Below are 6856 nucleotides of genomic sequence, written 5' to 3' on the forward strand. Positions count from 1 at the left end.
AGATTAGGTTCTAAAGCACACTTTGAACATTTTACAGAACCCTCTGTACAATCCTTTATCTGAAAAAAGAAGACTGATGGTACAAATGCAAATCCATCAAGGCACAACCATCCATCTAAACTGACGGGGAAAGAGAGCATTAGGGTGTTTCACTCTTGACAGTCCATTGTTTGAGCAACCTTTTCACTCCCTCTCCTGTGGTGGCACTGCACCAAAGACGACTGGAAGACATGACACAAAACCCACTGAGCAGGATACTGAGACAACTTACTTCTTTGAAAAATGTATCAGAAATGGAGTGGCATCAGATTTTAGTAGTTGTAATATTTCTATTTTGTCCTTGGCAAATGACCGTAAACCATTTCTCCCATGAGTGCTGCAAACACATTTGTTTTGGTTCCATTTTGTCCACTACCTGCTTTTGGAGTGATCTCCAGTCCTCTTGGAGTTCACATTTGCATTGGAACCGTGCCAAAGTTCACTTCCACCAAACTGAGATCTAGGTTTTTAGGCAGACTTGAGTTCATTTTTTTGGCATCAGAGTTTGATTGTGTATTCACACCTCCCCAAACAAATCAGACTTTCCAGACAAGCAACTAGAGTTTGATTAAACCAAATTAAACAGGACTGGTGTGAATGCGCCCTTATATCAGGAAAGCAACCAAGAGGTCCAGTTACTTTGACAGAGCTGTAGGGATTCTCAGCTCAAACAGGATAATCATGAATTGTGCACTCCACAAATAATCTTTTATGTAAGAGTGGCAAGAAGAAAGGTATTTTTGAAAGTAAACGTATAGAAGCCGTGTTTGCTTGAGGAGAAACAGTAAACATGTGGCTGTAGCTGAAAGGAACATTTTTAGGAAACTTCACAATTATATTCTGCTTTATGTTGGGTAATTGTGTAAAATCTCAATTAAACATATACAAGTGTGTTGTAATTAAACAAAAAACAAAAGCGTTTGAAGAGGTTGGGATGTAATTGCAAGGTGCTGTACCTCTCTATTGAATCAGTCTAATAGCTTGTTAAGCAGCGACACATTAAGCTGAATAAGGACAGAATAATGGAGTAATTAGCTGATTACATTTCAATCAGGGAAAAAAATTCATGAAATGAGTCATATCACCTGACTGTAATACGCTGCAAGTCTTTTGTGCATCAACAAAGTGGCAGAGGGCAGATTCATGCAACTAACAGTACAGATTCTCATCTTGTGTTTTATAGAGTTAAATTAATTTAATTTTTGTCAATGATATCTTCCTTTCTCATTCCTTCTTCAGAACAGCATTATAGAACATCATGTTATATATTTCCATACTCGAAATGGCCTGAACTGTCTTCAATCTGCTATGATGGGAAATCTCAGAAAACATGGAAATGAGAGTCGGCGAGCTGCCAAGGAGTCAAAACCCACCATGTTCCTCACACCATCTGGTGATTTTTTTTCTGGAGAGCTGTGGGTTATATCTGTGAGATTTGTGTTCGTAAATGTGTGTGTTCATGTGTGTATTTGTGCAGGAAGAGGACCCAGGGGCATATGGCCTGTGAACCTTATATCAGAACAGACAGTGTGGCGGTGGGAGCGGCTGTGAGCAGGGATGGTCCAACTATCCATACCGTCTATATCCGCTTGTTGACCAGTGGGAACACAGAGATGCACAGGTCTAACAATAATGCACACACTCATACCTGAAGGCAACACTGTTTACAGTGTTTCTTAATAACCCAGCAACCAAAGGTAAACTGAAGAAATTAAAAAAGAAAAAGTAGATTTGTAGCACAAATTAGGGGTCTATTCAGATGGATGTCTTGGCAAAATGTGGGTCTTCTTGTGTGGACATTGGCAATCTGGCAGATTACACAAAGCTTATTGTCACAAACAGTAGTTTTAAGATGGACAGTGAGTTTTGCTTGTCCAAACTTCACAGGAATTTGTGTGAACAGATATTCTTGATGTGCTGTTTGTGGGTTCACCTTTAATCAGATGAAGCTTAACCAGTGGCTTCAGCTCCTGTGTGCTAAAGATGGACTACTCCTGAGATTGATCGACTGCTTAACAAAACACAAACAATCATAAAAATAAAAATTTGAAGCAACCAACAGAAGTACCAAAGGTTTGCTCTTTAACCTGTAAAGTAAATCCCATGAAAGAAAATCTGCTTGGGGTACAACTGATGACCAAAACAGAAACATTTGACCTTAAAAAGGGATTGGTAGCGCTTTTGAGAACATATCAGGTATGATTTTAGATTTCAGAAAGGATTATCACAGTTATGTCCTTTCTTCATCTTTAAAGATTTATTTTGCATTGCATCCTGGTCTTTCCCTTCTTGACCACATTTTTACAGTACAATAGAAATTTACAACTTCAGCAAAATCTAATGCATAACTATCATACCCTAATGGACTATTTAACAGTTCTTCCCCCAAAGGTTTTATAGCAGTGTATGCTCTGCAATTTACATGTAAACTGGAGTTTCCAGCAGAATGTGACATCTTTGAATAAGGTATATAAAAATGAATTGCTTTGTCTAAGTGTGACTTTGCTAGTTCTTCAGGTTCAGGTAGGCAGTTTTTTCTCACCCACGCTCAGTCCAGAAATGTCCAGCATTAGAACATTTCTCGAGAAATGTTTTTGGTTTTCCCTGTTTTGAACTACTACCAGTCAGCTGGCAAATGGTCTGAACAGAGAAAGCAAAGTGTTTAGAAAATGGCTTTATTCATTAACTAAAAAATAAAGTTTGAGTTCTGCTCCCAAACAACCTAATTTTGTTAATATGAGCTACGAAGTTCACCTTGCTTGCTGCTCGATCTGAACTCTGTTTATAACGCAGTGTAAACTTGTGTTTGTTGATGCGACACTTCTGTTGTGGCTGACAGATGGTGCGGAGCCACGCAGATGGGCACGTCCAAAAGAGGGGAACATCAGTCCTCCCCAAAGCTAAGATGTTTTGGAGAACAAAACACGTTTTTATCAGAAGTTGTTTGTAATGTAAGGAACAAAGCTATCCAAATCTATTTTAAAAAATAATTGTCCCTTAAAACTCCAAGAACTGGTTGAACTGCCCCGGGCTGTAAAAGTCAGAGCATCTGCTATAAAGATTTTAACTGACAATGAATCTCTTAGAAAAGTTTGGAGGGATTTTGGTCAACTCTTCTGTGCAAAGTTGTTTCTAACAGGCGTGTTTAAGGTCAGAATTAACTTCTTGCTTTAACTAGAAAGCTTTAGGTCTTTTTTGAAGCCCTTCAGAGGTTGACTTGCTAGTGTAGTTTGGATCATTATCCTGCTGCATAAACTACCTTAGACTGAAGCAAGACACATCAGATCTGGGTGTAGCTTATGAAATTTAAACAAAAAAATCAGGTCGATCAAGTCAATACATCAAATGTAGTTTTTAAAAAACTGAATTTTGTATTTTTTTACCCTCTTATCATCATCATCTGAAATCAACCTTTCTTTTTGGATTTTTTTTATTCAAGTTTCTTTAGTCCTATAGTTTTATGTATAAATTATTCAGGCTATTCTGAGCTAAAGGGATGAACCATTCCTATGTAACAGATGACTTAAAACATGATTTAGCCTATAAACTATTCAGGTAAAAATATGAACAGTTCTGTGTTTCAGTAAAAAAATGTGACTGCATGTGTGACATTAAACTGGCATAAAATGTGATTTTAAGTCCTTGTTACATCAGTTTTTCACAAAAAAGATTTGTTTTTTTAACATTTTGGAACATCTCAAGCTGTCCCACATACTTAACGCCTCCACTATGAGCAACCATTGTGGAGAAATTATGTGGGGTTTTTATTATTCGGTGATATGCAGCTAATTTCCTCACCTCTCAAGTTAGTGGAGCTGGGCCTTAATTAGATGGATGAGTCATCTGTGAAGCAAATTTCTTCTCTTTTTGGTAACATTTAAACAACAGCAACAGCAGCAAGATGAAAAGACTTGTTTTCTGTTGTGGAAAGTTGTCATTGTGAATTTGCACTAAAATTATTTGCAAACCTACTTAGATGTTTAATTGAAACACTTAATGTATCACTATGTCAGTGACATCAAGCTGTACTGGTAAAAAAATACATTTTTTTAACACATCTTTTATCATAATACAACTAAATGTGGATTTTTAGGAAAACTAAATGATCATTCATATTTTAATGTCCTTAAGATGCTAAAAGTTACAGATACTAGTCCTCTGTTATACTCACTAATTTCTCAGTCTTAGATTTTTTCTCAAGTCTTTAAAGTAAACAAAATATGAGTACTGTCTTTACGTTAAAGTTATGGGAATATACTGTGTGATTTGCTTCCTACCCAACATTCTGAATAAATGATTTCAAACCAAAGATTGTAGTTTTGCTCAATTTTTACCAATATTATACATCAGCAATAAAAGAGCAATTTACTGATGGACAGTGAAAAAGTACAAAAGGGATCTCAGAGTGATAACCCTCTTTTCTGATGTCATCAGAGAAATTAAAATTTCCATTTGTAGAGAAATTTTTTGTGATTTCATTAAAAAATGCAGCCAATCTACTTCAGTATTGAAATACTTGCAGTTTTAGAAGGGAGCTCATGAGCGATGGGGTCATCTGATTATGCGAATCCTTTAACAGAACAGCCGAACAGTGACGGAGAGCAAATGAAGCCAGCATTCTGATGTCCTTCCAACACGTCTCGGTGGCATGTGAAGCATGCGTGGCGCCTCAGAATGCATCTGTTGTGAGGCTGTAGCTCAAGAGGCCAAACACGTCACCGTTACGGTACAAGTGAGCGCCATGTCACAATCTGTGATCCTGCAAGCTGTCCAGCGGAGGACAAGATGACAACAAAATGAGAAGCTAAACACAGATCTCACAAATCCTGCGCCAAAGATACCAAAATCAGATCTGTTAAGCCTAATACACACTTTTTATTTGTAAATAAATATTTGATGAACCATTCCTATGTAACAGATGACTTAAAACATGATTTAGCCTATAAACTATTCAGGTAAAAATATGAACAGTTCTGTGTTTCAGTAAAAAAATGTGACTGCATGTGTGACATTAAACTGGCATAAAATGTGATTTTAAGTCCTTGTTACATCAGTTTTTCACAAAAAAGATTTGTTTTTTTAACATTTTGGAACATCTCAAGCTGTCCCACATACTTAACGCCTCCACTATGAGCAACCATTGTGGAGAAATTATGTGGGGTTTTTATTATTCGGTGATATGCAGCTAATTTCCTCACCTCTCAAGTTAGTGGAGCTGGGCCTTAATTAGATGGATGAGTCATCTGTGAAGCAAATTTCTTCTCTTTTTGGTAACATTTAAACAACAGCAACAGCAGCAAGATGAAAAGACTTGTTTTCTGTTGTGGAAAGTTGTCATTGTGAATTTGCACTAAAATTATTTGCAAACCTACTTAGATGTTTAATTGAAACACTTAATGTATCACTATGTCAGTGACATCAAGCTGTACTGGTAAAAAAATACATTTTTTTAACACATCTTTTATCATAATACAACTAAATGTGGATTTTTAGGAAAACTAAATGATCATTCATATTTTAATGTCCTTAAGATGCTAAAAGTTACAGATACTAGTCCTCTGTTATACTCACTAATTTCTCAGTCTTAGATTTTTTCTCAAGTCTTTAAAGTAAACAAAATATGAGTACTGTCTTTACGTTAAAGTTATGGGAATATACTGTGTGATTTGCTTCCTACCCAACATTCTGAATAAATGATTTCAAACCAAAGATTGTAGTTTTGCTCAATTTTTACCAATATTATACATCAGCAATAAAAGAGCAATTTACTGATGGACAGTGAAAAAGTACAAAAGGGATCTCAGAGTGATAACCCTCTTTTCTGATGTCATCAGAGAAATTAAAATTTCCATTTGTAGAGAAATTTTTTGTGATTTCATTAAAAAATGCAGCCAATCTACTTCAGTATTGAAATACTTGCAGTTTTAGAAGGGAGCTCATGAGCGATGGGGTCATCTGATTATGCGAATCCTTTAACAGAACAGCCGAACAGTGACGGAGAGCAAATGAAGCCAGCATTCTGATGTCCTTCCAACACGTCTCGGTGGCATGTGAAGCATGCGTGGCGCCTCAGAATGCATCTGTTGTGAGGCTGTAGCTCAAGAGGCCAAACACGTCACCGTTACGGTACAAGTGAGCGCCATGTCACAATCTGTGATCCTGCAAGCTGTCCAGCGGAGGACAAGATGACAACAAAATGAGAAGCTAAACACAGATCTCACAAATCCTGCGCCAAAGATACCAAAATCAGATCTGTTAAGCCTAATACACACTTTTTATTTGTAAATAAATATTTGATGAACCATTCCTATGTAACAGATGACTTAAAACATGATTTAGCCTATAAACTATTCAGGTAAAAATATGAACAGTTCTGTGTTTCAGTAAAAAAATGTGACTGCATGTGTGACATTAAACTGGCATAAAATGTGATTTTAAGTCCTTGTTACATCAGTTTTTCACAAAAAAGATTTGTTTTTTTAACATTTTGGAACATCTCAAGCTGTCCCACATACTTAACGCCTCCACTATGAGCAACCATTGTGGAGAAATTATGTGGGGTTTTTATTATTCGGTGATATGCAGCTAATTTCCTCACCTCTCAAGTTAGTGGAGCTGGGCCTTAATTAGATGGATGAGTCATCTGTGAAGCAAATTTCTTCTCTTTTTGGTAACATTTAAACAACAGCAACAGCAGCAAGATGAAAAGACTTGTTTTCTGTTGTGGAAAGTTGTCATTGTGAATTTGCACTAAAATTATTTGCAAACCTACTTAGATGTTTAATTGAAACACTTAATGTATCACTATGTCAGTGAC

At 36.6% G+C, this 6856-nt stretch overlaps 1 long non-coding RNA gene across 1 annotated transcript; it reads left to right on the plus strand.

Moving 5' to 3' along the window:
- Positions 1-1291: 1291 nt before the first annotated feature.
- On the plus strand, positions 1292-1735 carry LOC148156708 (uncharacterized). The gene is made up of 2 exons (XR_015764360.1): positions 1292-1432; positions 1517-1735. It is a non-coding gene; the product is annotated as an uncharacterized LOC148156708 (long non-coding RNA).
- The last annotated feature ends 5121 nt before the right edge of the window (positions 1736-6856 follow it).

Source organism: Poecilia mexicana, unplaced genomic scaffold (genome assembly GCF_051168715.1).
Source record: "Poecilia mexicana isolate PSO_F unplaced genomic scaffold, ASM5116871v1 scaffold_10, whole genome shotgun sequence".
In the NCBI taxonomy this organism is placed as follows: domain Eukaryota; kingdom Metazoa; phylum Chordata; class Actinopteri; order Cyprinodontiformes; family Poeciliidae; genus Poecilia; species Poecilia mexicana.